General features: G+C 46.1%; 17 non-coding genes across 17 annotated transcripts; all 17 read right to left on the reverse strand.

Annotated features, from left to right (window-relative positions):
* Positions 1–439: 439 nt before the first annotated feature.
* On the reverse strand, positions 440–513 carry trnat-cgu. Its single transcript has one exon. It is a non-coding gene; the product is annotated as a tRNA-Thr (tRNA).
* Positions 514–1,736: 1,223 nt separating this feature from the next.
* On the reverse strand, positions 1,737–1,810 carry trnat-cgu. The gene has a single exon. It is a non-coding gene; the product is annotated as a tRNA-Thr (tRNA).
* Positions 1,811–3,034: 1,224 nt separating this feature from the next.
* Positions 3,035–3,108, reverse strand: trnat-ugu. Its single transcript has one exon. It is a non-coding gene; the product is annotated as a tRNA-Thr (tRNA).
* Positions 3,109–4,388: 1,280 nt separating this feature from the next.
* On the reverse strand, positions 4,389–4,462 carry trnat-cgu. The gene has a single exon. It is a non-coding gene; the product is annotated as a tRNA-Thr (tRNA).
* A 1,224-nt stretch (positions 4,463–5,686) lies between these two features.
* Positions 5,687–5,760, reverse strand: trnat-cgu. Its single transcript has one exon. It is a non-coding gene; the product is annotated as a tRNA-Thr (tRNA).
* A 1,223-nt stretch (positions 5,761–6,983) lies between these two features.
* On the reverse strand, positions 6,984–7,057 carry trnat-cgu. Its single transcript has one exon. It is a non-coding gene; the product is annotated as a tRNA-Thr (tRNA).
* Positions 7,058–8,280: 1,223 nt separating this feature from the next.
* On the reverse strand, positions 8,281–8,354 carry trnat-cgu. The gene has a single exon. It is a non-coding gene; the product is annotated as a tRNA-Thr (tRNA).
* Positions 8,355–9,578: 1,224 nt separating this feature from the next.
* Positions 9,579–9,652, reverse strand: trnat-cgu. The gene has a single exon. It is a non-coding gene; the product is annotated as a tRNA-Thr (tRNA).
* A 1,223-nt stretch (positions 9,653–10,875) lies between these two features.
* On the reverse strand, positions 10,876–10,948 carry trnat-cgu. The gene has a single exon. It is a non-coding gene; the product is annotated as a tRNA-Thr (tRNA).
* Positions 10,949–12,630: 1,682 nt separating this feature from the next.
* Positions 12,631–12,704, reverse strand: trnat-cgu. The gene has a single exon. It is a non-coding gene; the product is annotated as a tRNA-Thr (tRNA).
* An 823-nt stretch (positions 12,705–13,527) lies between these two features.
* trnat-cgu lies at positions 13,528–13,601 on the reverse strand. Its single transcript has one exon. It is a non-coding gene; the product is annotated as a tRNA-Thr (tRNA).
* A 1,271-nt stretch (positions 13,602–14,872) lies between these two features.
* Positions 14,873–14,946, reverse strand: trnat-cgu. The gene has a single exon. It is a non-coding gene; the product is annotated as a tRNA-Thr (tRNA).
* A 1,280-nt stretch (positions 14,947–16,226) lies between these two features.
* On the reverse strand, positions 16,227–16,300 carry trnat-cgu. The gene has a single exon. It is a non-coding gene; the product is annotated as a tRNA-Thr (tRNA).
* A 1,221-nt stretch (positions 16,301–17,521) lies between these two features.
* Positions 17,522–17,595, reverse strand: trnat-cgu. Its single transcript has one exon. It is a non-coding gene; the product is annotated as a tRNA-Thr (tRNA).
* Positions 17,596–18,434: 839 nt separating this feature from the next.
* On the reverse strand, positions 18,435–18,508 carry trnat-cgu. The gene has a single exon. It is a non-coding gene; the product is annotated as a tRNA-Thr (tRNA).
* A 1,223-nt stretch (positions 18,509–19,731) lies between these two features.
* Positions 19,732–19,805, reverse strand: trnat-cgu. The gene has a single exon. It is a non-coding gene; the product is annotated as a tRNA-Thr (tRNA).
* A 1,279-nt stretch (positions 19,806–21,084) lies between these two features.
* trnat-cgu lies at positions 21,085–21,158 on the reverse strand. The gene has a single exon. It is a non-coding gene; the product is annotated as a tRNA-Thr (tRNA).
* Positions 21,159–21,468: the final 310 nt, after the last annotated feature.

Genomic DNA, 21,468 nt, shown 5'->3' on the forward strand with positions numbered 1-21,468 from the left:
CAAACAATTAAGGAAAGTGCACGAAAAAGCTGACAAAGGCACTGTTCGTGGGATTCGAATCCAAGAACTCCTGTTTAGAAGACAGGTGCTTTCACCAGCTAAGCCACAGCGCCTCATCAAGCAAAAACCAAACCCCATCAAATTCCCAGAATTTACCACAATGCAAGAGAAAACGCGTCCTCATGAACAAGTCTTGTTCATTGACGGTTTAAGATTATGTCCTACATGCTGACAATGCCCATTTGTGATTGGTGTAGTAAAGTGCACAAGCTCTGCAGACTTTATTAAAGCTTTCCTCACTAACAGCTGAGTTCTGTTGGAATTTGAAGTCATGACCGCCTCTTGCAAAACAGGAACTTGTACAATATTAATTTCAGAAAACAAAGCAGCCAATGACGGCTAACAAACAGTTAGGGAAAGTGCACGAAAAAGCCAGTGAAGGCACTGCTGGGATTTGAACCCAGGATCTCCTGTTTACGAGACAGGCACTTTGACCAACTAAGCCACAGCGCCACTTTTGCGTGCAACTGGTGACGTTTCCATATGGCTAACTGCAAACACAACCTCGCACCGAAAAGGCTTATATGGGTGGTTTAAATATACCATAAATGTGCTTGACTGGACACTAGAAGGTCTTTGGTTTGATGCCCAAAAGTGCCTCGAGCAGATGAACGTGAATGCTAATGTTAATGATTTCGATAGCGATGTTACAATCTAAAGCACGTTGTCAGGTTTGGCCTCTGTGTGCATAAGACAGAACTGAACATGTCAAATCTCTGCTGGGATTTGAAAGGAGGGGGATCTCAAGATTCTAAGAGATCTGCTTTAGCAAGAAGCTACTGTTTTTCTCTTAGATCAGCACCCAAAGGAACCAAATAACACATCTCAGGCCATGGTGAGGCTGGAAATGGTCGCCAGGCCACAGGTGACCAAGCCTGGGCAAATGAACTGAACCTGTTCTTTAACAGATTTTATTCAGCCCAGCCCCCAGTCTCCATCCACACGGCCCCCTCTCCACACCTTTCCAGTCCAGGCGTCTCCTCCCAGCTGCAGCTGTTCACACCTTAGCAGCAAGAAGTCCACTCTTCCCTCCCTGGGACCCCCCAAGAACCCACAGCTCCAGACCAGCCACCGGGTTTGATGTTCACAATTTCCTCGGGCAGATGAATGTCGTGCTTACCTCTCAGGGTCTTCATATTTCTTTTAAGTTTATATGTCATGGTTGTAGGTTTGGTATGTCCCTGTTGTAAAACACATTGCTTAACAATTTGATGAGTGGTACAGCAAACTTGTCCTTCTCAAACTTCCTTGTGTCACAACTTGACAAACCACGTCAAGGTACTGTTGGGATTCGAATCCAAGATCTTCTGTCTACAAGACAGGTGCTTTCACCAGCTAAGCCACAGCGCCTCTTCAAGCACAAACCAAACCCCATCAAATTCCCAGAATTTACCACAATGCAAGAGAAAACGCGTCCTCATGAACAAGTCTTGTTTATAGACGGTTTAAGATTATGTCCTACATGCTGACAATGCCCATTTGTGATTGGTGCAGTAAAGTTCACAAACTCTGCAGACTTTATTAAAGCTTTCCTCACTAACAGCTGAGTTCTGTTGGAATTTGAAGTCATGACCACCTCTTGCAAAACAGGAACTTGTACAATATTAATTTCAGAAAACAAAGCAGCCAATCACGGCTAACAAACAGTTAGGGAAAGTGCACGAAAAAGCCGGTGAAGGCACTGCTGGGATCTGAACCCAGGATCTCCTGTTTACGAGACAGGCACTTTGACCAACTAAGCCACAGCGCCACTTTTGCAGTGCACTGGTGACGTTTCCATATGGCTAACTGCAAACACAACCTTGCACTGAAAAGGCTTATATGGGTGGTTTAAATATACCATAAATGTGCTTGACTGGACACTAGAAGGTCTTTGGTTTGATGCCCAAAAGTGCCTCGAGCAGATGAACGTGAATGCTAATGTTAATGATTTCGATAGCGATGTTACAATCTAAAGCACGTTGTCAGGTTTGGCCTCTGTGTGCATAAGACAGAACTGAACATGTCAAATCTCTGCTGGGATTTGAAAGGAGGGGGATCTCAAGATTCTAAGAGATCTGCTTTAGCAAGAAGCTACTGTTTTTCTCTTAGATCAGCACCCAAAGGAACCAAATAACACATCTCAGGCCATGGTGAGGCTGGAAATGGTCGCCAGGCCACAGGTGACCAAGCCTGGGCAAATGAACTGAACCTGTTCTTTAACAGATTTTATTCAGCCCAGCCCCCAGTCTCCATCCACACGGCCCCCTCTCCACACCTTTCCAGTCCAGGCGTCTCCTCCCAGCTGCAGCTGTTCACACCTTAGCAGCAAGCAGTCCACTCTCCCCTTCCTGGGACCCCCCCAAGAACCCACAGCTCCAGACCAGCCACCGGGTTTGATGTTCACAATTTCCTCGGGCAGATGAATGTCGTGCTTACCTCTCAGGGTCTTCATATTTCTGTTAAGTTTATATGTCATGGTTGTAGGTTTGGTATGTCCCTGTTGTAAAACACATTGCTTAACAATTTGATGTGTGGTACAGCAAACTTATCCATCTCAAACTTCCTTGTGTCACAACTTGACAAACCACGTCAAGGTACTGTTGGGATTCGAATCCAAGATCTTCTGTCTACAAGACAGGTGCTTTCACCAGCTAAGCCACAGCGCCTCTTCAAGCACAAACCAAACCCCATCAAATTCCCAGAATTTACCACAATGCAAGAGAAAACGCGTCCTCATGAACAAGTCTTGTTCATAGACGGTTTAAGATTATGTCCTACATGCTGACAATGCCCATTTGTGATTGGTGCAGTAAAGTTCACAAGCTCTGCAGACTTTATTAAAGCTTTCCTCACTAACAGCTGAGTTCTGTTGGAATTTGAAGTCATTACCACCTCTTGCAAAACAGGAACTTGTACAATATTAATTTCAGAAAACAAAGCAGCCAATCACGGCTAACAAACAGTTAGGGAAAGTGCACGAAAAAGCCGGTGAAGGCACTGCTGGGATTTGAACCCAGGATCTCCTGTTTACAAGACAGGCACTTCGACCAACTAAGCCACAGCGCCACTTTTGCGCACAACTGGTGATGTTTCCATATGGCTAACTGCAAACACAACCTTGCACTGAAAAGGCTTATATGGGTGGTTTAAATATACCATAAATGTGCTTGACTGGACACTAGAAGGTCTTTGGTTTGATGCCCAAAAGTGCCTCGAGCAGATGAACGTGAATGCTAATGTTAATGATTTCGATAGCGATGTTACAATCTAAAGCACGTTGTCAGGTTTGGCCTCTGTGCGCATAAGACAGAACTGAACATGTCAAATCTCTGCTGGGATTTGAAAGGAGGGGGATCTCAAGATTCTAAGAGATCTGCTTTAGCAAGAAGCTACTGTTTTTCTCTTAGATCAGCACCCAAAGGAACCAAATAACACATCTCAGGCCATGGTGAGGCTGGAAATGGTCGCCAGGCCACAGGTGACCAAGCCTGGGCAAATGAACTGAACCTGTTCTTTAACAGATTTGATTCTGCCCAGCCCCCAGTCTCCATCCACACGGCCCCCTCTCCACACCTTTCCAGTCCAAGCGTCTCCTCCCAGCTGCAGCTGTTCACACCTTAGCAGCAAGCAGTCCACTCTGCCCTCCCTCCGACCACAACAAAGGGACCCCCCCAAGAACCCACAGCTCCAGACCAGCCACTGCCCACCCCCCTCTGAACCAGGTTAGGAGGGACATAAGGAGGACAAAGGCCAGGAAGGCATCAGACCCTGATAACATCAGCATCAGGCTCCTCGGGGAGTGTGCACACCCCCTAAGGACCCCCTGAAGTACGTGGCGGCTACTCTTAACAATCTTTCTTTTATTTTTGTACTAATCAGCATATTGACAACATAGAATTGCAGTTTTGCTGTCTTTCAAAGGAGCTGACGACACTTAGTCACCACTGAGATTTCAAGCCAGGATCTTCTGTTTTCGAGACAGGCGCTTGACCATCTAAGACACAGCACCATTTCCATGGAGCGCCACTGACCCTCAGTATGTGCCTAACTTCAAACACAAATTTGCCATGAAGAACATGTACAAGAGCCGTTTAAATGTGTCATAAATGTGCCAGACTTGCCTGTCGATGCAACAGAAGGACTTGGGTTTGATGTTCACAATTTCCTCGGGCAGATGAATGTGGTCCTGACCTCTCAGGGTCTCCATATCGCTGTTAAGTTATACGTCATGTTTGTAGGTTTGGTATGTCCCTGTTGTGAAAAACATTGCTTAACGGTTTGATGCGTGGTACAGCAAACTAACCCTTCTCAAACTTGCTCAGGTCAGAATTTGACAAGTTACGTCAAGGCACCACTGGGATTTGAACCCAGGATCTCCTGTTTACGAGACAGGCACTTTGACCAACTAAGCCACAGCGCCACTGTTGCAAGTGACTTGTGAATTTTCCACATGGCTAACTGCAAACACAACCTCGCACCGAAAAGGCTTATATGGGTGGTTTAAATATACCATAAATGTGCTTGACTGGACACTAGAAGGTCTTTGGTTTGATGCCCAAAAGTGCCTCGAGCAGATGAACGTAAATGCTAATGTTAATGGTTTCGATAGCGATGTTACAATCTAAAGCACGTTGTCAGGTTTGGCCTCTGTGTGCATAAGACAGAACTGAACATGTCAAATCTCTGCTGGGATTTGAAAGGAGGGGGATCTCAAGATTCTAAGAGATTTGCTTTAGCAAGACGCTACTGTTTTTCTCTTAGATCAGCACCCAAAGGAACCAAATAACACATCTCAGGCCATGGTGAGGCTGGAAATGGTCGCCAGGCCACAGGTGACCAAGCCTGGGCAAATGAACTGAACCTGTTCTTTAACAGATTTGATTCAGCCCAGCCCCCAGTCTCCATCCACACGGCCCCCTCTCCACACCTTTCCAGTCCAGGCGTCTCCTCCCAGCTGCAGCTGTTCACACCTTAGCAGCAAGAAGTCCACTCTGCCCTCCCTGGGACCCCCCCAAGAACCCACAGCTCCAGACCAGCCACCGGGTTTGATGTTCACAATTTCCTCGGGCAGATGAATGTCGTGCTTACCTCTCAGGGTCTTCATATTTCTGTTAAGTTTATATGTCATGGTTGTAGGTTTGGTATGTCCCTGTTGTAAAACACATTGCTTAACAATTTGATGTGTGGTACAGCAAACTTATCCATCTCAAACTTCCTTGTGTCACAACTTGACAAACCACGTCAAGGTACTGTTGGGATTCGAATCCAAGATCTTTTGTCTACAAGACAGGTGCTTTCACCAGCTAAGCCACAGCGCCTCTTCAAGCACAAACCAAACCCCATCAAATTCCCAGAATTTACCACAATGCAAGAGAAAACGTGTCCTCATGAACAAGTCTTGTTCATAGACGGTTTAAGATTATGTCCTACATGCTGACAATGCCCATTTGTGATTGGTGAAGTAAAGTTCACAAGCTCTGCAGACTTTATTAAAGCTTTCCTCACTAACAGCTGAGTTCTGTTGGAATTTGAAGTCATGACCACCTCTTGCAAAACAGGAACTTGTACAATATTAATTTCAGAAAACAATGCAGCCAATCACGGCTAACAAACAGTTAGGGAAAGTGCACGAAAAAGCCGGTGAAGGTCCTGCTGGGATTTGAACCCAGGATCTCCTGTTTACGAGACAGGCACTTTGACCAACTAAGTCACAGCGCCACTTTTGCGTGCAACTGGTGACGTTTCCATATGGCTAACTGCAAACACAACCTTGCACTGAAAAGGCTTATATGGGTGGTTTAAATATACCATAAATGTGCTTGACTGGACACTAGAAGGTCTTTGGTTTGATGCCCAAAAGTGCCTCGAGCAGATGAACGTGAATGCTAATGTTAATGATTTCGATAGCGATGTTACAATCTAAAGCACGTTGTCAGGTTTGGCCTCTGTGTGCATAAGACAGAACTGAACATGTCAAATCTCTGCTGGGATTTGAAAGGAGGGGGATCTCAAGATTCTAAGAGATCTGCTTTAGCAAGAAGCTACTGTTTTTCTCTTAGATCAGCACCCAAAGGAACCAAATAACACATCTCAGGCCATGGTGAGGCTGGAAATGGTCGCCAGGCCACAGGTGACCAAGCCTGGGCAAATGAACTGAACCTGTTCTTTAACAGATTTGATTCAGCCCAGCCCCCAGTCTCCATCCACACGGCCCCCTCTCCACACCTTTCCAGTCCAGGCGTCTCCTCCCAGCTGCAGCTGTTCACACCTTAGCAGCAAGAAGTCCACTCTGCCCTCCCGGGACCCCCCCAAGAACCCACAGCTCCAGACCAGCCACCGGGTTTGATGTTCACAATTTCCTCGGGCAGATGAATGTCGTGCTTACCTCTCAGGGTCTTCATATTTCTGTTAAGTTTATATGTCATGGTTGTAGGTTTGGTATGTCCCTGTTGTAAAACACATTGCTTAACAATTTGATGAGTGGTACAGCAAACTTGTCCTTCTCAAACTTCCTTGTGTCACAACTTGACAAACCACGTCAAGGTACTGTTGGGATTCGAATCCAAGATCTTCTGTCTACAAGACAGGTGCTTTCACCAGCTAAGCCACAGCGCCTCTTCAAGCACAAACCAAACCCCATCAAATTCCCAGAATTTACCACAATGCAAGAGAAAATGCGTCATCATGAACAAGTCTTGTTTATAGATGGTTTAACATTATGTCCTACATGCTGACAATGCCCATTTGTGATTGGTGCAGTAAAGTTCACAAGCTCTGCAGACTTTATTAAAGCTTTCCTCACTAACAGCTGAGTTCTGTTGGAATTTGAAGTCATGACCACCTCTTGCAAAACAGGAACTTGTACAATATTAATTTCAGAAAACAAAGCAGCCAATCACGGCTAACAAACAGTTAGGGAAAGTGCACGAAAAAGCCGGTGAAGGCACTGCTGGGATTTGAACCCAGGATCTCCTGTTTACGAGACAGGCACTTTGACCAACTAAGCCACAGCGCCACTTTTGCCTGCAACTGGTGACGTTTCCATATGGCTAACTGCAAACACAACCTTGCACTGAAAAGGCTTATATGGGTGGTTTAAATATACCATAAATGTGCTTGACTGGACACTAGAAGGTCTTTGGTTTGATGCCCAAAAGTGCCTCGAGCAGATGAACGTGAATGCTAATGTTAATGATTTCGATAGCGATGTTACAATCTAAAGCACGTTGTCAGGTTTGGCCTCTGTGTGCATAAGACAGAACTGAACATGTCAAATCTCTGCTGGGATTTGAAAGGAGGGGATCTCAAGATTCTAAGAGATCTGCTTTAGCAAGAAGCTACTGTTTTTCTCTTAGATCAGCACCCAAAGGAACCAAATAACACATCTCAGGCCATGGTGAGGCTGGAAATGGTCGCCAGGCCACAGGTGACCAAGCCTGGGCAAATGAACTGAACCTGTTCTTTAACAGATTTGATTCAGCCCAGCCCCCAGTCTCCATCCACACGGCCCCCTCTCCACACCTTTCCAGTCCAGGCGTCTCCTCCCAGCTGCAGCTGTTCACACCTTAGCAGCAAGAAGTCCACTCTGCCCTCCCTGGGACCCCCCCAAGAACCCACAGCTCCAGACCAGCCACCGGGTTTGATGTTCACAATTTCCTCGGGCAGATGAATGTCGTGCTTACCTCTCAGGGTCTTCATATTTCTGTTAAGTTTATATGTCATGGTTGTAGGTTTGGTATGTCCCTGTTGTAAAACACATTGCTTAACAATTTGATGTGTGGTACAGCAAACTTGTCCTTCTCAAACTTCCTTGTGTCACAACTTGACAAACCACGTCAAGGTACTGTTGGGATTCGAATCCAAGATCTTCTGTCTACAAGACAGGTGCTTTCACCAGCTAAGCCACAGCGCCTCTTCAAGCACAAACCAAACCCCATCAAATTCCCAGAATTTACCACAATGCAAGAGAAAACGCGTCCTCATGAACAAGTCTTGTTCATAGACGGTTTAAGATTATGTCCTACATGCTGACAATGCCCATTTGTGATTGGTGCAGTAAAGTTCACAAGCTCTGCAGACTTTATTAAAGCTTTCCTCACTAACAGCTGAGTTCTGTTGGAATTTGAAGTCATGACCACCTCTTGCAAAACAGGAACTGGTACAATATTAATTTCAGAAAACAAAGCAGCCAATCACGGCTAACAAACAGTTAGGGAAAGTGCACGAAAAAGCCGGTGAAGGCACTGCTGGGATTTGAACCCAGGATCTCCTGTTTACGAGACAGGCACTTTGACCAACTAAGCCACAGCGCCACTTTTGCGTGCAACTGGTGACGTTTCCATATGGCTAACTGCAAACACAACCTTGCACTGAAAAGGCTTATATGGGTGGTTTAAATATACCATAAATGTGCTTGACTGGACACTAGAAGGTCTTTGGTTTGATGCCCAAAAGTGCCTCGAGCAGATGAACGTGAATGCTAATGTTAATGATTTCGATAGCGATGTTACAATCTAAAGCACGTTGTCAGGTTTGGCCTCTGTGTGCATAAGACAGAACTGAACATGTCAAATCTCTGCTGGGATTTGAAAGGAGGGGGATCTCAAGATTCTAAGAGATCTGCTTTAGCAAGAAGCTACTGTTTTTCTCTTAGATCAGCACCCAAAGGAACCAAATAACACATCTCAGGCCATGGTGAGGCTGGAAATGGTCGCCAGGCCACAGGTGACCAAGCCTGGGCAAATGAACTGAACCTGTTCTTTAACAGATTTGATTCAGCCCAGCCCCCAGTCTCCATCCACACGGCCCCCTCTCCACACCTTTCCAGTCCAGGCGTCTCCTCCCAGCTGCAGCTGTTCACACCTTAGCAGCAAGAAGTCCACTCTGCCCTCCCTGGGACCCCCCCAAGAACCCACAGCTCCAGACCAGCCACCGGGTTTGATGTTCACAATTTCCTCGGGCAGATGAATGTCGTGCTTACCTCTCAGGGTCTTCATATTTCTGTTAAGTTTATATGTCATGGTTGTAGGTTTGGTATGTCCCTGTTGTAAAACACATTGCTTAACAATTTGATGAGTGGTACAGCAAACTTGTCCTTCTCAAACTTCCTTGTGTCACAACTTGACAAACCACGTCAAGGTACTGTTGGGATTCGAATCCAAGATCTTCTGTCTACAAGACAGGTGCTTTCACCAGCTAAGCCACAGCGCCTCTTCAAGCACAAACCAAACCCCATCAAATTCCCAGAATTTACCACAATGCAAGAGAAAACGCGTCCTCATGAACAAGTCTTGTTTATAGACGGTTTAAGATTATGTCCTACATGCTGACAATGCCCATTTGTTATTGGTGCAGTAAAGTTCACAAACTCTGCAGACTTTATTAAAGCTTTCCTCACTAACAGCTGAGTTCTGTTGGAATTTGAAGTCATGACCACCTCTTGCAAAACAGGAACTTGTACAATATTAATTTCAGAAAACAAAGCAGCCAATCACGGCTAACAAACAGTTAGGGAAAGTGCACGAAAAAGCCGGTGAAGGCACTGCTGGGATTTGAACCCAGGATCTCTTGTTTACGAGACAGGCACTTTGACCAACTAAGCCACAGCGCCACTTTTGCGTGCAACTGGTGACGTTTCAATATGGCTAACTGCAAACACAACCTTGCACTGAAAAGGCTTATATGGGTGGTTTAAATATACCATAAATGTGCTTGACTGGACACTAGAAGGTCTTTGGTTTGATGCCCAAAAGTGCCTCGAGCAGATGAACGTGAATGCTAATGTTAATGATTTCGATAGCGATGTTACAATCTAAAGCACGTTGTCAGGTTTGGCCTCTGTGTGCATAAGACAGAACTGAACATGTCAAATCTCTGCTGGGATTTGAAAGGAGGGGATCTCAAGATTCTAAGAGATCTGCTTTAGCAAGAAGCTACTGTTTTTCTCTTAGATCAGCACCCAAAGGAACCAAATAACACATCTCAGGCCATGGTGAGGCTGGAAATGGTCGCCAGGCCACAGGTGACCAAGCCTGGGCAAATGAACTGAACCTGTTCTTTAACAGATTTGATTCACCCCAGCCCCCAGTCTCCATCCACACGGCCCCCTCTCCACACCTTTCCAGTCCAGGCGTCTCCTCCCAGCTGCAGCTGTTCACACCTTAGCAGCAAGAAGTCCACTCTGCCCTCCCTGGGACCCCCCCAAGAACCCACAGCTCCAGACCAGCCACCGGGTTTGATGTTCACAATTTCCTCGGGCAGATGAATGTCGTGCTTACCTCTCAGGGTCTTCATATTTCTGTTAAGTTTATATGTCATGGTTGTAGGTTTGGTATGTCCCTGTTGTAAAACACATTGCTTAACAATTTGATGTGTGGTACAGCAAACTTGTCCTTCTCAAACTTCCTTGTGTCACAACTTGACAAACCACGTCAAGGTACTGTTGGGATTCGAATCCAAGATCTTCTGTCTACAAGACAGGTGCTTTCACCAGCTAAGCCACAGCGCCTCTTCAAGCACAAACCAAACCCCATCAAATTCCCAGAATTTACCACAATGCAAGAGAAAACGCGTCCTCATGAACAAGTCTTGTTCATAGACGGTTTAAGATTATGTCCTACATGCTGACAATGCCCATTTGTGATTGGTGCAGTAAAGTTCACAAGCTCTGCAGACTTTATTAAAGCTTTCCTCACTAACAGCTGAGTTCTGTTGGAATTTGAAGTCATGACCACCTCTTGCAAAACAGGAACTTGTACAATATTAATTTCAGAAAACAAAGCAGCCAATCACGGCTAACAAACAGTTAGGGAAAGTGCACGAAAAAGCCGGTGAAGGCACTGCTGGGATTTGAACCCAGGATCTCTGTTTACGAGACAGGCACTTTGACCAACTAAGCCACAGCGCCACTTTTGCGTGCAACTGGTGACGTTTCCATATGGCTAACTGCAAACACAACCTTGCACTGAAAAGGCTTATATGGGTGGTTTAAATATACCATAAATGTGCTTGACTGGACACTAGAAGGTCTTTGGTTTGATGCCCAAAAGTGCCTCGAGCAGATGAACGTGAATGCTAATGTTAATGATTTCGATAGCGATGTTACAATCTAAAGCACGTTGTCAGGTGTGGCCTCTGTGTGCATAAGACAGAACTGAACATGTCAAATCTCTGCTGGGATTTGAAAGGAGGGGGATCTCAAGATTCTAAGAGATCTGCTTTAGCAAGAAGCTACTGTTTTTCTCTTAGATCAGCACCCAAAGGAACCAAATAACACATCTCAGGCCATGGTGAGGCTGGAAATGGTCGCCAGGCCACAGGTGACCAAGCCTGGGCAAATGAACTGAACCTGTTCTTTAACAGATTTTATTCAGCCCAGCCCCCAGTCTCCATCCACACGGCCCCCTCTCCACACCTTTCCAGTCCAGGCGTCTCCTCCCAGCTGCAGCTGTTCACACCTTAGCAGCAAGCAGTCCACTCTGCCCTCCCTCCGACCACAACAAAGGGACCCCCCCAAGAACCCACAGCTCCAGACCAGCCACTGCCCACCCCCCTCTGAACCAGGTTAGGAGGGACATAAGGAGGACAAAGGCCAGGAAGGCATCAGACCCTGATAACATCAGCATCAGGCTCCTCGGGGAGTGTGCACACACCCCGGGGGACCCCCTGAAGTACGTGGTGGCTACTCTTAACAATCTTTCTTTTATTTTTGTACTAATCAGCATATTGACAACATAGGATTGCAGTTGTGTTGTCTTTCAAAGGAGCTAACGACACTTAGTCACCACTGAGATTTCAAGCCAGGATCTTCTGTTTTCGAGACAGGTGCTTGACCATCTAAGACACAGCACCATTTCCATGGAGCGCCACTGACCCTCAGTATGTGCCTAACTTCAAACACAAATTTGCCATGAAGAACATGTACAAGAGCCGTTTAAATGTGTCATAAATGTGCCAGACTTGCCTGTCGATGCAACAGAAGGACTTGGGTTTGATGTTCACAATTTCCTCGGGCAGATGAATGTCGTGCTTACCTCTCAGGGTCTTCATATTTCTGTTAAGTTTATATGTCATGGTTGTAGGTTTGGTATGTCCCTGTTGTAAAACACATTGCTTAACAATTTGATGTGTGGTACAGCAAACTTGTCCTTCTCAAACTTCCTTGTGTCACAACTTGACAAACCACGTCAAGGTACTGTTGGGATTCGAATCCAAGATCTTCTGTCTACAAGACAGGTGCTTTCACCAGCTAAGCCACAGCGCCTCTTCAAGCACAAACCAAACCCCATCAAATTCCCAGAATTTACCACAATGCAAGAGAAAACGCGTCCTCATGAACAAGTCTTGTTCATAGACGGTTTAAGATTATGTCCTACATGCTGACAATGCCCATTTGTGATTGGTGCAGTAAAGTTCACAAGCTCTGCAGACTTTATTAAAGCTTTCCTCACTAACAGCTGAGTTCTGTTGGAATTTGAAGTCATGACCACCTCTTGCAAAACAGGAACTTGTACAATATTAATTTCAGAAAACAAAGAAGCCAATCACGGCTAACAAACAGTTAGGGAAAGTGCACGAAAAACCAAGTGAAGGCACTGCTGGGATTTGAACCCAGAACCTCCTGTTTACGAGACAGGCACTTTGACCAACTAAGCCACAGCGCCACTTTTGTGTGCAACTGGTGACGTTTCCATATGGCTAACTGCAAACACAACCTTGCACTGAAAAGGCTTATATGGGTGGTTTAAATATACCATAAATGTGCTTGACTGGACACTAGAAGGTCTTTGGTTTGATGCCCAAAAGTGCCTCGAGCAGATGAACGTGAATGCTAATGTTAATGATTTCGATAGCGATGTTACATTATAAAGCACGTTGTCAGGTTTGGCCTCTGTGTGCATAAGACAGAACTGAACATGTCAAATCTCTGCTGGGATTTGAAAGGAAGGGGATCTCAAGATTCTAAGAGATCTGCTTTAGCAAGAAGCTACTGTTTTTCTCTTAGATCAGCACCCAAAGGAACCAAATAACACATCTCAGGCCATGGTGAGGCTGGAAATGGTCGCCAGGCCACAGGTGACCAAGCCTGGGCAAATGAACTGAACCTGTTCTTTAACAGATTTGATTCACCCCAGCCCCCAGTCTCCATCCACACGGCCCCCTCTCCACACCTTTCCAGTCCAGGCGTCTCCTCCCAGCTGCAGCTGTTCACACCTTAGCAGCAAGAAGTCCACTCTGCCCTCCCTGGGACCCCCCCAAGAACCCACAGCTCCAGACAAGCCACCGGGTTTGATGTTCACAATTTCCTCGGGCAGATGAATGTGGTCCTGACCTCTCAGGGTCTCCATATCGCTGTTAAGTTATACGTCATGTTTGTAGGTTTGGTATGTCCCTGTTGTGAAAAACATTGCTTAACGGTTTGATGCGTGGTACAGCAAACTAACCCTTCTCAAACTTGCTCGGGTCAGAATTTGACAAGCTACATCAAGGCACTGCTGGGATTTGAACCCAGGATCTCCTGTTTACGAGACAGGCACTTTGACCAACTAAGCCACAGCGCCACTTTTGCAAGTGACTTGTGAATTTTCCACATGGCTAACTGCAAACACAACCTCGCACTGAAAAGGCTTATATGGGTGGTTTAAATATACCATAAATGTGCTTGACTGGACACTAGAAGGTCTTTGGTTTGATGCCCAAAAGTGCCTCGAGCAGATGAACGTGAATGCTAATGTTAATGATTTCGATAGCGATGTTACAATCTAAAGCACGTTGTCAGGTTTGGCCTCTGTGTGCATAAGACAGAACTGAACATGTCAAATCTCTGCTGGGATTTGAAAGGAGGGGGATCTCAAGATTCTAAGAGATCTGCTTTAGCAAGAAGCTACTGTTTTTCTCTTAGATCAGCACCCAAAGGAACCAAATAACACATCTCAGGCCATGGTGAGGCTGGAAATGGTCGCCAGGCCACAGGTGACCAAGCCTGGGCAAATGAACTGAACCTGTTCTTTAACAGATTTGATTCAGCCCAGCCCCCAGTCTCCATCCACACGGCCCCTCTCCACACCTTTCTAGTCCAGGCGTCTCCTCCCAGCTGCAGCTGTTCACACCTTAGCAGCAAGCAGTCCACTCTGCCCTCCCTCCGACCACAACAAAGGGACCCCCCCAAGAACCCACAGCTCCAGACCAGCCACTGCCCACCCCCCTCTGAACCAGGTTAGGAGGGACATAAGGAGGACAAAGGCCAGGAAGGCATCAGACCCTGATAACATCAGCATCAGGCTCCTCGGGGAGTGTGCACACCCCCTGAGGACCCCCTGAAGTACGTGGCGGCTACTCTTAACAATCTTTCTTTTATTTTTGTACTAATCAGCATATTGACAACATAGGATTGCAGTTGTGTTGTCTTTCAAAGGAGCTGACGACACTTAGTCACCACTGAGATTTCAAGCCAGGATCTTCTGTTTTCGAGACAGGCGCTTGACCATCTAAGACACAGCACCACTTCCATGGAGCGCCACTGACCCTCAGTCACTTTAAACACAAATTTGCCATGAAGAACATGTACAAGAGCTGTTTAAATGTGTCATAAATGTGCCAGACTCGCCTGTCGATGCAACAGAAGGACTTGGGTTTGATGTTCACAATTTCCTGGGGCAGATGAATGTGGTCCTGACCTCTCAGGGTCTCCATATCGCTGTTAAGTTATACGTCATGTTTGTAGGTTTGGTATGTCCCTGTTGTGAAAAACATTGCTTAACGGTTTGATGCATGGTACAGCAAACCAACCCTTCTCAAACTTGCTCGGGTCAGAATTTGACAAGCTACGTCAAGGCACTGCTGGGATTTGAACCCAGGATCTCCTGTTTACGAGACAGGCACTTTGACCAACTAAGCCACAGCGCCACTTTTGCAAGTGACTTGTGAATTTTCCACATGGCTAACTGCAAACACAACCTCGCACTGAAAAGGCTTATATGGGTGGTTTAAATATACCATAAATGTGCTTGACTGGACACTAGAAGGTCTTTGGTTTGATGCCCAAAAGTGCCTCGAGCAGATGAACGTGAATGCTAATGTTAATGATTTCGATAGCGATGTTACATTATAAAGCACGTTGTCAGGTTTGGCCTCTGTGTGCATAAGACAGAACTGAACATGTCAAATCTCTGCTGGGATTTGAAAGGAGGGGGATCTCAAGATTCTAAGAGATCTGCTTTAGCAAGAAGCTACTGTTTTTCTCTTAGATCAGCACCCAAAGGAACCAAATAACACATCTCAGGCCATGGTGAGGCTGGAAATGGTCGCCAGGCCACAGGTGACCAAGCCTGGGCAAATGAACTGAACCTGTTCTTTAACAGATTTGATTCAGCCCAGCCCCCAGTCTCCATCCACACGGCCCCCTCTCCACACCTTTCTAGTCCAGGCGTCTCCTCCCAGCTGCAGCTGTTCACACCTTAGCAGCAAGCAGTCCACTCTGCCCTTCCTCCGACCACAACAAAGGGACCCCCCCAAGAACCCACAGCTCCAGACCAGCCACTGCCCACCCCCCTCTGAACCAGGTTAGGAGGGACATAAGGAGGACAAAGGCCAGGAAGGCATCAGACCCTGATAACATCAGCATCAGGCTCCTCGGGGAGTGTGCACACCCCCTGAGGACCCCCTGAAGTACGTGGCGGCTACTCTTAACAATCTTTCTTTTATTTTTGTACTAATCAGCATATTGACAACATAGGATTGCAGCTGTGCTGTCTTTCAAAGGAGCTGACGACACTTAGTTACCACTGGGATTTCAAGCCAGGATCTTCTGTTTTCGAGACAGGCGCTTGACCATCTGAGACACAGCACCACTTCCATGGAGCGCCACTGACCCTCAGTATTTGCCTAACTTCAAACACAAATTTGCCATGAAGAACATGTACAAGAGCCGTTTAAATGTGTCATAAATGTGCCAGACTTGCCTGTCGATGCAACAGAAGGACTTGGGTTTGATGTTCACAATTTCCTCGGGCAGATGAATGTGGTCCTGACCTCTCAGGGTCTCCATATCGCTGTTAAGTTATACGTCATGTTTGTAGGTTTGGTATGTCCCTGTTGTGAAAAACATTGCTTAACGGTTTGATGCGTGGTACAGCAAACCAACCCTTCTCAAACTTGCTCGGGTCAGAATTTGACAAGCTGCGTCAAGGCACTGCTGGGATTTGAACCCAGGATCTCCTGTTTACGAGACAGGCACTTTGACCAACTAAGCCACAGCGCCACTTTTGCCAGTGACTTGTGAATTTTCCACATGGCTAACTGCAAACACAACCTCGCACTGAAAAGGCTTATATGGGTGGTTTAAATATACCATAAATGTGCTTGACTGGACACTAGAAGGTCTTTGGTTTGATGCCCAAAAGTGCCTCGAGCAGATGAACGTGAATGCTAATGTTAATGATTTCGATAGCGATGTTACAATCTAAAGCACGTTGTCAGGTTTGGCCTCTGTGTGCATAAGACAGAACTGAACATGTCAAATCTCTGCTGGGATTTGAAAGGAGGGGATCTCAAGATTCTAAGAGATCTGCTTTAGCAAGAAGCTACTGTTTTTCTCTTAGATCAGCACCCATAGGAACCAAATAACACATCTCAGGCCATGGTGAGGCTGGAAATGGTCGCCAGGCCACAGGTGACCAAGCCTGGGCAAATGAACTGAACCTGTTCTTTAACAGATTTGATTCAGCCCAGCCCCCAGTCTCCATCCACACGGCCCCCTCTCCACACCTTTCCAGTCCAGGCGTCTCCTCCCAGCTGCAGCTGTTCACACCTTAGCAGCAAGAAGTCCACTCTTCCCTCCCTGGGACCCCCCAAGAACCCACAGCTCCAGACCAGCCACCGGGTTTGATGTTCACAATTTCCTCGGGCAGATGAATGTCGTGCTTACCTCTCAGGGTCTTCATATTTCTGTTAAGTTTATATGTCATGGTTGTAGGTTTGGTATGTCCCTGTTGTAAAACACATTGCTTAACAATTTGATGTGTGGTACAGCAAACTTGTCCTTCTCAAACTTCCTTGTGTCACAACTTGACAAACCACGTCAAGGTACTGTTGGGATTCGAATCTAAGATCTTCTGTCTACAAGACAGGTGCTTTCACCAGCTAAGCCACAGCGCCTCTTCAAGCACAAACCAAACCCCATCAAATTCCCAGAATTTACCACAATGCAAGAGAAAACGCGTCCTCATGAACAAGTCTTGTTCATAGACGGTTTAAGATTATGTCCTACATGCTGACAATGCCCATTTGTGATTGGTGCAGTAAAGTTCACAAGCTCTGCAGACTTTATTAAAGCTTTCCTCACTAACAGCTGAGTTCTGTGGAATTTGAAGTCATGACCACCTCTTGCAAAACAGGAACTTGTACAATATTAATTTCAGAAAACAAAGCAGCCAATCACGGCTAACAAACAGTTAGGGAAAGTGCACGAAAAAGCCAGTGTAGGCACTGCTGGGATTTGAACCCCGGATCTCCTGTTTACGAGACAGGCACTTTGACCAACTAGTCCACAGCGCCACTTTTGCGTGCAACTGGTGACGTTTCCATATGGCTAACTGCAAACACAACCTCGCACTGAAAAGGCTTATATGGGTGGTTTAAATATACCATAAATGTGCTTGACTGGACACTAGAAGGTCTTTGGCTTTAGCAAGAAGCTACAGTTTTTCTCTCAATTCAGCACCCAAAGGAACCAAATAACACATCTCAGGCCATGGTGAGGCTGGAACCTGGACCAGGTTAGGAGGGACTTAAGGAAGACAAAGGCCAGGAAGGCAACAGACCCTGATAACATCAGCATCAGGCTCCTCGGGGAGTGTGCACACCACCCTGAGGACCCCCTGAAGTACGTGGCGGCTACTCTTAACAATCTTTCTTTTATTTTTGTACTAATCAGCATATTGACAACATAGGATTGCAGTTGTGCTGTCTTTCAAAGGAGCTGACGACACTTAGTTACCACTGGGATTTCAAGCCAGGATCTTCTGTTTTCGAGACAGGCGCTTGACCATCTGAGACACAGCACCACTTCCATGGAGCGCCACTGACCCTCAGTCACTTCAAACACAAATTTGCCATGAAGAACATGTACAAGAGCCGTTTAAATGTGTCATAAATGTGCCAGACTTGCCTGTCGATGCAACAGAAGGACTTGGGTTTGATGTTCACAATTTCCTCGGGGCAGATGAATGTGGTCCTGACCTCTCAGGGTCTCCATATCGCTGTTAAGTTATACGTCATGTTTGTAGGTTTGGTATGTCCCTGTTGTGAAAAACATTGCTTAACGGTTTGATGCGTGGTACAGCAAACTAACCCTTCTCAAACTTGCTCTGGTCAGAATTTGACAAACTACTTCAAGGCACTGCTGGGATTTCAACACAAGATCTCCTGTTTACGAGACAGGCACTTTGACCAACTAAGCCACAGCGCCACTTTTGCAAGTGACTAGTGAATTTTCCACATGGCTAACTGCAAACACAACCTCGCACTGAAAAGGCTTATATGGGTGGTTTAAATATACCATAAATGTGCTTGACTGGACACTAGAAGGTCTTTGGTTTGATGCCCAAAAGTGCCTCGAGCAGATGAACGTAAATGCTAATGTTAATGATTTCGATAGCGATGTTACATTATAAAGCACATTGTCAGGTTTGGCCTCTGTGTGCATAAGACAGAACTGAACATGTCAAATCTCTGCTGGGATTTGAAAGGAGGGGATCTCAAGATTCTAAGAGATCTGCTTTAGCAAGAAGCTACTGTTTTTCTCTTAGATCAGCACCCATAGGAACCAAATAACACATCTCAGGCCATGGTGAGGCTGGAAATGGTCGCCAGGCCACAGGTGACCAAGCCTGGGCAAATGAACTGAACCTGTTCTTTAACAGATTTGATTCAGCCCAGCCCCCAGTCTCCATCCACACGGCCCCCTCTCCACACCTTTCCAGTCCAGGCGTCTCCTCCCAGCTGCAGCTGTTCACACCTTAGCAGCAAGAAGTCCACTCTTCCCTCCCTGGGACCCCCCCAAGAACCCACAGCTCCAGACCAGCCACCGGGTTTGATGTTCACAATTTCCTCGGGCAGATGAATGTCGTGCTTACCTCTCAGGGTCTTCATATTTCTGTTAAGTTTATATGTCATGGTTGTAGGTTTGGTATGTCCCTGTTGTAAAACACATTGCTTAACAATTTGATGTGTGGTACAGCAAACTTGTCCTTCTCAAACTTCCTTGTGTCACAACTTGACAAACCACGTCAAGGTACTGTTGGGATTCGAATCCAAGATCTTCTGTCTACAAGACAGGTGCTTTCACCAGCTAAGCCACAGCGCCTCTTCAAGCACAAACCAAACCCCATTAAATTCCCAGAATTTACCACAATGCAAGAGAAAACGCGTCCTCATGAACAAGTCTTGTTCATTGACGGTTTAAGATTATGTCCTACATGCTGACAATGCCCATTTGTGATTGGTGCAGTAAAGTTCACAAGCTCTGCAGACTTTATTAAAGCTTTCCTCACTAACAGCTGAGTTCTGTTGGAATTTGAAGTCATGACCGCCTCTTGCAAAACAGGAACTTGTACAATATTAATTTCAGAAGACAAAGCAACCAATGACGGCTAACAAACAGTTAGGGAAAGTGCACGAAAAAGCCAGTGAAGGTACTGCTGGGATTTGAACCCAGGATCTCCTGTTTACGAGACAGGCACTTTGACCAACTAAGCCACAGCGCCACTTTTGCGTGCAACTGGTGACGTTTCCATATGGCTAACTGCAAACACAACCTTGCACTGAAAAGGCTTATATGGGTGGTTTAAATATACCATAAATGTGCTTGACTGGACACTAGAAGGTCTTTGGTTTGATGCCCAAAAGTGCCTCGAGCAGATGAACGTGAATGCTAATGTTAATGATTTCGATAGCGATGTTACAATCTAAAGCACGTTGTCAGGTTTGGCCTCTGTGTGCATAAGACAGAACTGAACATGTCAAATCTCTGCTGGGATTTGAAAGGAGGGGGATCTCAAGATTCTAAGAGATCTGCTTTAGCAAGAAGCTACTCTTTTTCTCTTAGATCAGCACCCAAATGAACCAAATAACACATCTCAGGCCATGGTGAGGCTGGAAATGGTCGCCAGGCCACAGGTGACCAAGCCTGGGCAAATGAACTGAACCTGTTCTTTAACAGATTTGATTCAGCCCAGCCCCCAGTCTCCATCCACACGGCCCCCTCTCCACACCTTTCTAGTCCAGGCGTCTCCTCCCAGCTGCAGCTGTTCACACCTTAGCAGCAAGCAGTCCACTCTGCCCTCCCTCGACCACAACAAAGGGACCCCCCCAAGAACCAACAGCTCCAGACCAGCCACTGCCCACCCCCCTCTGAACCAGGTTAGGAGGGACATAAGGAGGACAAAGGCCAGGAAGGCATCAGACCCTGATAACATCAGCATCAGGCTCCTCGGGGAGTGTGCACACCCCCTGAGGACCCCCCTGAAGTACGTGGCGGCTACTCTTAACAATCTTTCTTTTATTTTTGTACTAATCAGCATATTGACAACATAGGATTGCAGTTGTGTTGTCTTTCAAAGGAGCTGACGACACTTAGTCACCACTGAGATTTCAAGCCAGGATCTTCTGTTTTCGAGACAGGCGCTTGACCATCTAAGACACAGCACCATTTCCATGGAGCGCCACTGACCCTCAGTATGTGCCTAACTTCAAACACAAATTTGCCATGAAGAACATGTACAAGAGCCGTTTAAATGTGTCATAAATGTGCCAGACTTGCCTGTCGATGCAACAGAAGGACTTGGTTTGATGTTCACAATTTCCTCGGGCAGATGAATGTGGTCCTGACCTCTCAGGGTCTCCATATCGCTGTTAAGTTATACGTCATGTTTGTAGGTTTGGTATGTCCCTGTTGTGAAAAACATTGCTTAACGGTTTGATGCGTGGTACAGCAAACTAACCCTTCTCAAACTTGCTCTGGTCAGAATTTGACAAGCTGCTTCAAGGCATTGCTGGGATTTGAACCCAGGATCTCCTGTTTACGAGACAGGCACTTTGACCAACTAAGCCACAGCGCCACTTTTGCAAGTGACTTGTGAATTTTCCACATGGCTAACTGCAAACACAACCTCGCACTGAAAAGGCTTATATGGGTGGTTTAAATATACCATAAATGTGCTTGACTGGACACTAGAAGGTCTTTGGTTTGATGCCCAAAAGTGCCTCGAGCAGATGAACGTAAATGCTAATGTTAATGATTTCGATAGCGATGTTACAATTCTAAAGCACATTGTCAGGTTTGGCCTCTGTGTGCATAAGACAGAACTGAACATGTCAAATCTCTGCTGGGATTTGAAAGGAGGGGGATCTCAAGATTCTAAGAGATCT

The sequence above is a fragment of the Anabas testudineus genome, chromosome 23, assembly GCF_900324465.2.
Source record: "Anabas testudineus chromosome 23, fAnaTes1.2, whole genome shotgun sequence".
Taxonomy (NCBI): domain Eukaryota; kingdom Metazoa; phylum Chordata; class Actinopteri; order Anabantiformes; family Anabantidae; genus Anabas; species Anabas testudineus.